Genomic DNA, 11,228 nt, shown 5'->3' with positions numbered 1-11,228 from the left:
GACAATCTGATAGTCATACCGATTGTCATACTAGTACAAAATAAAACATAATATGTCTGATATTAATTTTATTACTGGCATGACAATCAATAGTCATACCGATTGTCTTGCCAGTTATAAAATTAATCTGATTTAAAAATAAACAAGTATTAGTACTGGAATGACTTTCAGCAAGACAATTTCAATTGTCTTGCCGATTGTCATTCTAGTATAACATAAAATAAGTATTTAAATATACTGAATAATTAACATAAAAACTGTTAAAAACACAACACAAAAAAAGACAGAATATATAAAATATTACAATTACAGAAAACTGAAATGAATATGGCAGAAAATATTTACATAATTAAAATAATTAAAATATTTCAGAGATAATAATATTTTCAGTCCAAAAATAGATTTCTTTTGAATTTTAACAAATTAAATTCATAGAAAAATATTTTTAGAGAAAATAAAATATTCTGAGACATTAAAATTAACAAGTTGAGTAAATAAATAAGATAAGATAATAAAAATTACATAGAAATAAGCAAAAAAATTTTTTGGAAAATGATAAAATAAATTTGCAAATGAATCATTCATTTGTAAATTCACTCAAGAACAGATTTCAGATATTCACAAGTTTAATCACTAAAGCTATTCAACATACCCAATTTACCAACTAATTTGGTAAATGTGGATTCATCAAGAGGTTTAGTGAAAATATCTGCTATTTGTTCTTCTGTTGGAACAAAAAATAGTTCAACAGTACCATTCATGACGTGCTCTCTAATAAAATGATACCTGATGTCGATGTGCTTTGTCCTCGAGTGCTGCACAGGGTTGTTGGTGATGGCTATTGCACTTGTATTGTCACATAAAATAGGAATTTTGTTCAATACAGAGCCATAGTCCCGTAGCTGATTCCTAATCCACAAGATCTGAGCACAGCAGCTTCCAGCAACAATATATTCAGCCTCAGCCGTTGAATTTGAAACTGTTAGCTGTTTCTTGCTGTACCATGAGACTAGTCTGCTACCTAGGAATTGACAACTCCCTGAGGTGCTTTTCCTATCAACAACACTTCCTGCGTAATCTGAATCTGTATATCCAACAAGGTTAAAACCAGATTCTTTAGGGTACCAAATACCTAGATTTGGTGTTCCCTTAAGATATCTTAAGATTCGTTTAACAGCAACGAGATGAATATCTCTAGGATCTGCTTGGAACCTTGCACATAAGCATGTAGCATACATAATATCTGGTCTACCTGCAGTAAGATAGAGTAACGAGCCAATCATACCTCTGTAGCTTGTGACATCTACCTTAATAGAGTTTTCACATGGTCCAAGCTTGACAGCTGTAGTTGACGGAGTCCTTGCTGATGCAGAATCCTCTAGATTGTACTTTTTGAGGCGTTCCTTGAGATACTTGGATTGACATATAAAAGTTCCATCTAACCTTTGATTTACTTGTAATCCAAGAAAGAACTTCAGCTCTCCCATCATGCTCATTTCAAATTTGCTGTGCATTAACTTAGCAAATCTCTTACAGAGATTATCATTAGTAGACCCAAATATTATATCATCCACATAGACTTGGACTAATATAGTATCATTCTTATGCTTTTTAGAAAAGAGAGTTTTGTCTATGACACCTCTAATAAAGCTATTTTCAATAAGAAATTCAGAGAGAGTGTCATACCATTTTTTCGGAGACTGTTTGAGTCCATAGATAGCCTTGAAAAGAAAGTAGACAAAATCCAAATGATCTGGATCTTCAAAACCAGGAGGTTGCTCTACATATACCTCTTCATCCAGCTTTCCATTCAGAAAGGCACTCTTGACATCCATTTGATAAACTTTAAAGTTAGAGAATGCTGCAAATGCCAAAAATATCCTGATGGCCTCTAGTCTAGCCACTAGAGCATAGGTTTCATCATAATCAATGCCTTCAGCTTGTGAATACCCTTTAGCTACCAGTCTTGCTTTGTTTCTTATAACCACACCATCTTCATCTAGTTTATTCCTGAATACCCACCGAGTACCAACAGCTCTCTTGTGTGTAGGTCTAGGTACCAGTTTCCAGACTTGTTGACTTTTAAACTGATTGAGTTCATCTTGCATAGCAATCACCCAATCTGGATCAGTCAGTGCTTCCTCAATCTTCTTAGGTTCCATCTCAGAAAGAAATCCTGAGAACAGACACTCATTTTGAGTAGGACGTCTAGTTCTGACTCCAACATCTGGATCACCAATAATCAACTCAAAAGGATGAGCTTTATTCCAGACAGTCTGTCTTGGAAGATTTGATCTTGATGATTCGCCTTGAAATTCATTGGGATGTTGTGTCCTACTAGTTGATCCTTCAGCATCTCCCCCTAAGTTGTTGCCATGTTGACTTGAAGATTCTCTATCAGTAGCAGTGGTATCTCCATTGTTGCCAAAGTTTCCATCACCATTACCTTGAGTATCATCATGATTAACAGGTTCTTCACCAGCAACAACCTCAGGTTCTTGACCATGTTCTGATTCTGAATCTGACATATCATCAAACTTCAGTTTCTCAGAAGGATCTTCAGTTTGGATACTAGGGAGTTTAGTGTCATCAAATGTAACATTGACACTTTCAGTTACATTGTGTTGATCAATGATATACACTCTGTATGATCTTCTTCCATATCCAACAAAAATACCCTCATATGCCTTTGCCTCGAATTTACCACGATGATCATCTCCATCCTTGAGCACGAAGCATCTGGCACCAAATACATGAAAGTATTTGATAGAAGGTTTCTGTTCATTCAAAATCTCATAAGGAGTTTTCATGAAGTCTTTGTTGATTAGAGTTCGATTCTGAGTATAACATGCAGTATTGACAGCTTCAGCCCAAAAGTACATTGGAAGACCTGATTCACTTAACATCGTTCTTGCAGCTTCAATCAATGTACGATTCTTCCTTTCTACCACTCCATTTGCTGAGGGGTTCTAGGAGCTGAAAATTGTCTGGTAATCCCTTTGTCTGTACATAATCCATTGAGAAGTGAATTCTTAAATTCTGTTCCATTATCTGACCTTATTGCTCTAACAGGGACATTAGAATCTAACTCAATCATCTTGATATGATCAATCACAACTTGTGGTGTTTCATCCTTAGAGTGAAGAAATAAAACCCACATATACTTGGAATAGTCATCAACTATCACAAGACAGTAACACTTCTTTGACATCGAAAGGACATTAACTGGTCCAAATAAATCCATGTGCAATAATTGCAAAACATCAGTTATGGAAGATGTGTCAGTGCTTCTGTGACTCGCTTTCTTTGACTTTCCTTTCTGGCAAGCCTCACATAGTCCTTCTGGGGAGAATTCCAGCTGAGGCAGACCTCTGACCAATTCTCTTTTGACAAGAGAATTCATTATTTTGAAATTGAGATGAGAAAGTCTCTTGTGCCATAGCCAACTCTCATCTGACGATGCCTTTGCATAGAAACAATTGACTTCAGGATTGCTTCCAGAGTTCATGTCAGCTACGAACAGATTTCCTTTCCGGATTCCCATCAAGGAGGGTTTTTCACTTTTCTTGTGCAGAATCTGACACTTCGGCTTGTCGAATAAAACATTGTAGCCGTTGTCACAGAACTGACTAATGCTAAGCAGATTGTGTTCAAGTCCTTGCACAACATACACATTTTCAATGATAACATTTCCAGCTAAGAAACAGCCATATCCCTCCATTAAACCTTTGCTGTTATCTCTAAAGGTAACCACTGGGCCAGCTTTCTCAACCACATTTGATAGCAGGGCTCTATCTCCGGTCATATGTCTTGACGATCCACTGTCAAGAATCCACACTACCGGTTGTACCTGTTTAATGCCCTCTTTTCTTGACGATGAGGTATTTGCATCACTAACCATGAGAGCAAGATTCCCAACTTTTTCATCTTCACTGTCAGTATCATCCCAGCTTCTTCCCTTTGCCAGGTAAGCCCTTTCAGATTTACTCTTCTGATTAGAATCATAAGAGTTCTTCCTAAATTGTTTTGGCTTCCTGCATTCTGTGGCAAAGTGTCCTAACTCATTACAGTTGAAGCATCGAATGGTGCTTCGATCAACCATCCTTGTTTTGTACCCACCACTGCTGGTGTTAGATGATGAAGATCCACCTTTCTGGAATCTGTTGTAGTTGGACTTGTACTTGAACTTGGGATTCCTTTTGAATCTGACATTTGAGAATCTCTTGACAATCAGGGCCATTGACTCATCCTCCAATTGCTCCAGTTCTTCTAAGGAATAAAAATCATCTCCTGATTCATTTGTAGTAGGAGGATCAAATTCTGCTACTATCACATTTTCTTCAACCTTGGAAGACTGTACCATTCTTTCTGACTGTTGAGATTGTTGATGTTGTGGTTATTATTGTTGTTCATCAGCTACTAGAGCAGTAGACGTGCTGACCACTCTTCCTTTCCCGTAAACTTCCTTCTGCTGAATCTGCTCCAACTCATAAGTCTTTAAGACACCATAGAGCCTTTCCAAAGAAATCTCACTCAGATCTCTTGCTTCTCTTATGGCAGTGATTCTATATTCGAGATGAGTTAGCAGTGTTAAAAGGAACTTTTTGTTGACCTCCCTGATGGAATAGTATTTACCATTAATGTTCAGGTTGTTGATCAATGCATTGTACCTCTCAAACACTTCAGTGATTCCTTCTCCTGGATTGGATTTAAAGTATTCATACTCAGAGGTTAGGATTTCTAACTTGTTCTCCCTAACTTCCTATGTGCCTTCATTAATAACCTCAATAGTTTCCCAGATATGTTTGGAATCTTTGCAGTTCATCACATGTCTATTCATCAAGGGATCAAGGGAATCTACTAAAATTAATTGAAGGCTAGCATCCAGGGAGGCTTCTTCTTTTTCAGCAGGAGAGAAATCCTCAGGATCTTTCACATAAGTTCTTGCTTTGGTAATCACCACATCATTTTCTATTACCTCTGGTTCAATAACCATCGGAATTTTAGGACCCTTCTTTAACACTTCCAGATATTTGGAATTTGCAACTTGTAAAAACAATAGCATCTTCTTCTTCCACATAACATAATTTTCTTTATCGAATAGTGGAATTTTAACGGTTCCAACTTTTTGTGTAGTCATTATGAATTTTTTGAGAGTGAATAAAAAATTCAAGGAGTGAAAGAAACACAAAAGTCTAGGATCTTGATTTGTACGTTAATCAGAAGGCTCTGATACCAATTGTTAGGTCTCAATATGTTTATAGAGGGGGGGTTGAATACAAACAATACCGTTTAATTGAATAAAATGTGGAATAAAAAAGTGAAACAAAATTCAAGTTAAATAAAATTATTATTAAACTTAAAAGGTGTTACAACAACGGTATCGTTTACAAGGGATTAATCTCAAATCGATTATCACAAATCTAGAATAAATTCAACATGAACTTTTTCTATTTTTGCAATAAAAAAGATCAAATGCTATAAGCGATTTGAGATTAAGTTCTAGGGATTTTGGTCCGCTAGATTGTTACACAAGAACAAGATAAATAATTCTAGTGGTTTGGATTTAACTTTACAATCTAGAATTTCGATCTTGAATAAAGCAGATGAAAAATGAAATGATTTGCTTTTATTTCTGATGTGTTCTTGACTTGTGTGTTCTGTATGATTAATAGAATGAATGTCTTCTGCTTCTTTTATCAAAACAGCCGAATGGAAAAGAACTGCAATGACAATCCCTTGGCTCAGCAAGACAATCGGTAGAACTATCTTTAGAGCTAGCAAGACAATCAGAATGAACTAGCAAGACTTTCGGTAGGACAATCAAATTGTTTTTGCTGAAAATAAATAGATTTAAATCCTATAATAATTCTGGTAAGACAATCCTTTTGAATTAGCATGACTTTCGGTATGACTATTGATTGTCATACCGATTGTCATACTAATACAATCAGTTGTCTTGTTGAATTAAAACAGATTATTAAACCAATTTAAATTCTGAAAATTCTTAATATTAATTCAGAATTAATTAATCAATTAATTCAATTAATCAAATAAATTAATCTTTGAAGATATAATTTATTTTCTTAATTAAATTATATGACTTAATTAATTAATAGAGAATTAATACTAATCTTGAGCAGCATCCATTCTTCTGTATATCTTTGAAAATCACTGAAATATATGAATCAATTCCACCACTTCAATGTTGACATTCGATGTACTGTCTGGTTTATGAGTGACTAACTTCCGTGACGTTTCTTCATGACTTGACCTTGATACTCTTGATTTTCTTCAGACTAAATTCTTGTAATTAATTAATACCCTGACGAGATCTCTGTCACTTGATTAAATCCACAATCTTGATTTATATCACTGAGGCTTGATCAATTGCTTGAGCTTCTTCCAGTGAATTAAGTCATCAAGTCTGTAGATGAACAATGCTTCTTAATCCTTTGACATATGTTACTCTGTGAGATCTCTCTGACGATAGATCCACTATTTACTTATTACATTCTTATTTGAGTTGAGTTAAATCCTCGAATAAACAAATAGGCTATAACATATGCCTTTCAAGTTGAATATTCCAGGAAAGAAAGAAGTCATATTTAGGGGAAAGAGGCAGACGCAGAAATTTTTGACTATGGCCCAGGCCAGAAGGATGCTACGAAAAGGAAACGAGGCTTAGCTAGCCTATGTGGTAGACACGCAAAAGGAGGTGCCCTACTTACCAGATATTCCAGTAGTCAACGAATTTGAAGATGTATTCCCACAAGATCTTCCGGGATTACCACCCGATAGAGTGATTGAATTTGCGATTGAGTTGGCCCCAGGGACGGCGCCAGTTTCAAAAGCACCTTACCGGTTTGCCCCATTAGAAATGAAGGAATTAGCTACCCAATTGCAGGAACTCTTGGATAAGGGTATGATAAGACCCAGTGTGTCTCCGTGGGGAGCACCAGTTTTATTTGTTAAGAAGAAAGATGGGAGCATGAGGCTGTGCATCGACTATCGAGAGTTGAACAAGCTAACCATAAAGAACAGGTACCCGTACCTAGAATAGACGATATGTTCGACCAGCTAAAGGATGCTGTTTATTTTTCCAAGATTGACCTGAGAACTGGATATCACCAACTAAAGATTAAACCCGAAGATATTCCCAAGACAGCGTTCCGTACCAGGTATGGGCATTATGAGTTCTTGGTAATGTCCTTTGGATTAACCAACGCCCCAGCGGCTTTCATGGATTTAATGAATAGAGTATTTAAGAAGTACTTGGACAAGTGTGTGATAGTTTTTATCGATGATATTTTGATCTACTCAAGGACTGAGGCAGAACATGCAGAGCATTTGAGGATAGCTCTAGGAATACTCAGAGAGGAACAGTTATATGCCAAATTCTCGAAGTGTGAATTCTGGCGGAATGAAGTACAGTTTTTAGGACATGTGATCAATAAAGAGGGAGTATTGGTCGACCCCTCCAAGATAGAGGCGGTCTCAAATTGGGAAAGGCCAACCACACCCATAGAGGTAAGGAGTTTCATAGGATTGGCCGGCTACTATCGTAGATTTGTACAAGACTTTGCGAAGATCGCAGCCCCTTTGATACGACTTACTCGTAAGACAGAGAAGTTTGAATGGACGGAGAAATGCGAGAACAGTTTTCAGGAATTAAAGAAAAGGTTGGTAACAGCCCCGGTGTTGGCATTGCCAGACGGAAAAGGAGATTTTGTGATATATAGTGACGCGTCGCACAAAGGACTAGGGTGTGTGCTTATGCAGCACGGTAAAATGATTGCGTATGCGTCGAGACAACTGAAGGAATACGAGATTAGATATCCTACTCATGACCTTGAGCTTGCGGCTATAGTTTTTGCCCTAAAAATTTGGAGGCACTACTTGTATGGAGAGAAGTGCGAGATTTTCACAGACCATAAGAGTCTCAAGTACATATTTACACAGAAAGAGCTCAACATGCGCTAGAGGAGATGGTTAGAACTAATCAAGGACTATGATTGTGAGATTCTCTATCATCCGGGGAAAGCCAATGTGGTGGCTGATGCCCTCAGTAGGAAGGAAAGGCTCGGAATGATAATGACTTCGGAGGAATTAATCAGGGATTTCGAAAGAATGGAAATAGAAGTAAAGGTAACCGGAACCGGAACTGAAAAGCTGTTTGAGATCTCAATGCAGCCAGAGTTATTAGAAAAGATCAGATTGTGCCAAGAGAAAATAATGAATGAAGGCAAAGAGTCAATGACTGGAGAAGAGATCCATACTGAGAAAGATGATAAAGGGATAATGAGGTACTCCTACCGGATTTGGGTTCCGAACGTTCAAGAGCTTAAAGATGAGATTTTGGATGAAAGCCATAGTTCAAGGTATTCCATTCACCCGGGAAGCACCAAGATGTATAGGGATTTGAAGGAATATTACTGGTGGCCCAACATGAAGAGGGACGTAGCAGAATGAGTAAGCAAATGTTTGACTTGCCAAAGAGTAAAGGCAGAGCACCAGAGACCCAGTGGAATTTTACGACCACTGGAGATTCCCGAGTGGAAATGGGAACAGATAGCGATGGATTTTGTTGTAGGCTTGCCAAGGACGAAAGCCAATCATGACACCATATGGGTAATTATAGACCGACTGACAAAGTTAGCTCATTTCATTCCTATCAATGAGAGATACACAGTCGATAGACTGGTGGACATTTACCTTAAGGAAATAATGACGCGACATGGAATCCCAGCGTCCATTGTCTCAGACCGAGACCCCAGATTCAACTCCAGATTTTGGAAGAGTTTTCAAGAATGTGTGGGGACCAAGTTAAATATGAGTACCGCGTACCATCCCCAGAAGGATGGGCAGAGTGAAAGGACCATCCAGACACTAGAGGATATGTTGAGAGTCTGTGCAATAGACTTTAAAGGAAGTTGGGATGATCACTTGCCGTTGATCGAGTTTTCTTATAACAATAGCTTTCATGCTAGCATCGGAATGCCGCCTTATGAGGCCCTGTAGGGAAGAAGGTGTCGATCTCCCTTATACTGGGATGAAGTAGGGGAGCGGAAGATGCTCGGACCCGAAGTGGTCCAAAAGACCAAAGACATAGTGGATCTTATCAGAGGGCGGCTTGTAGCAGCCCAAGACAGACAGAAGAAATATGCAGACCTAGCCCGAAAGGACAAGGAATATGAAGTAGGGGACTTAGTACTGCTGAAGGTATCCCCTTGGAAGGGGTTAATGAGATTCGGAAAGAAAGGAAAACTAAGCCCAAGATACATTGGACCTTTTGAGATACTAAGACGGATGGGGAAGTTGGCTTACGAGTTAGCCTTACCCCCGAACCTACAACAAGTTCAAAATGTGTTCCATGTGTCAATGCTAAGGAAGTATCATCGGGATGCCAGACACGTAGTGGAGTACGAGCATGTGGATATGCAACCAGATCTGACTTACGTGGAGAATCCAGTAAGGATTATAGATAAGAAGGAGCAGGTGCTTCGGAACAAAGTGATCAAGCTAGTCAGAGTGCTATGGCAGAATCATAATGTGGAAGAATCAACTTGGGAACTAGAGAGCGCAATGCTAGAGAAGTACCCCCATTTTTTTTCTATTTTATTCCGGGATGGAATCCTTTTAAGGAGGGGAACTAAGGAGTAGTATTGAAGAAGATTGAAGAACTAAGGAGTGTTAGAGCTAAAGATGCACTCCCAAAGACTCTAATCATCCCATACACAGGGAGAAGAGTGCATCTAAGGCCTTACTGGCTGATGGAGTTCATGGATGATAAGGGTGTGAGAAGATTCTTCATATTAGAAGACCAATTAAGTATCTCTAGCAATGAGACTCTCTTGGAAATGTAAGAAAAGCTAGATCTCTCAGAATCTGATGAACTGGAATTCCACAGGTGTAATAACCCCAAAATTTTGAACTTTTTGTAACCCTTATGAATAGTGTTTTCGCTGAATGAGAAAACTGTTCATGCCACACTATGTAGGGTTTCTTTTATGGATATTCTGAGATTTTATTGGTACTCTATATGATATATAAGTGTATGTAAAGATCGTCAGAATCCAAATTTGAACCTTTTGATTTTTCCCGAAAATCCACCAGATATCGAAAGAATTGAGTATAAGGTAACAGGATAAAAATGATTTAAATTCAAGGATTTTAATAGAGGATCATAAAAAAGAATATAATGTATTGAGAAAGGTTAAGGGAACCTAAGTAATAAGATCCCGGGTATGATCCCTCAAACGAGAAACGAGAACGAAAGTTAAGCGAACCGTATAACAGATCAGCGGTCATTAGGCAAACAATTAGGAAGTTAATCAAGGAGGTTAGGGATGATGAGGTCATCCAACCAATAAGAAGAGGGCAAGTAAGGGATGATGACATCACAAAGTGATATAAGCATGACATAAGGGGAAGGAGGTGTGGTTGATTTAAAACCACACAAAGTTCAAGGTTAGAAAGGTAATTAACCAAAAACAAAACAAAAACAACCAAGCTAGCCAAAACAAATCAAATCAAAACACAAAATCATTTCTTTCTTCAACATTGCTCTCGGCTTTTCTTCATTTCAAGAAGAAGAATTTTCAAAATTCAAGTTCCAAGCTTCCTAAATTGGTAAGATAATTATCTAGTACTCCTTATGCATAGTTATGGCTATTCTATAATTTTAAGCCTCCAAATCATTCACAATCTTCTCCAAGAAATCAATGAAGAATATAATGAATAGTGATTTCAAGATTTTTAACTTGATTTTTCTTGTTTTTCCTTTAAGATCCAAGCATCCCTAAGACATCTCAAGTCTTCTTAAAGCTTCCTAGCTACTCACATCACTTCAAGGAAGGTATATCATCTCCAAACCCTAGCTTTACTTTGTATATTAGGATGATTTTGATAGTTATGGTAAAAGAGTAGCTTAATGCTTGTAGGTTTAGAGTTTGGGTTGGAGTTGTAGTGAATTGAATGTTGAAACTTGTTGATTAGTAAAGGACTTAAGTATAGTTTTAAATTCATGATTGAGAATAACATAAATTGGAGAACTTGAGGTTTTGGGGGCTGTTGTAGTGTGATATGGATGGACTTTGGTTGTATGAATGGATTGGGGTTGATTGGTGATTGTTTTGGAATGGTATAAATTTGGGAAATCGCGTAAATATAGCCGTCGTAATGTCCGATTTACTTTAGACTGCTTTTGTTCATAACATTAGGACCCG

Source organism: Apium graveolens, chromosome 4 (genome assembly GCF_009905375.1).
Source record: "Apium graveolens cultivar Ventura chromosome 4, ASM990537v1, whole genome shotgun sequence".
In the NCBI taxonomy this organism is placed as follows: domain Eukaryota; kingdom Viridiplantae; phylum Streptophyta; class Magnoliopsida; order Apiales; family Apiaceae; genus Apium; species Apium graveolens.
This window is presented reverse-complemented; position numbering follows the sequence as displayed.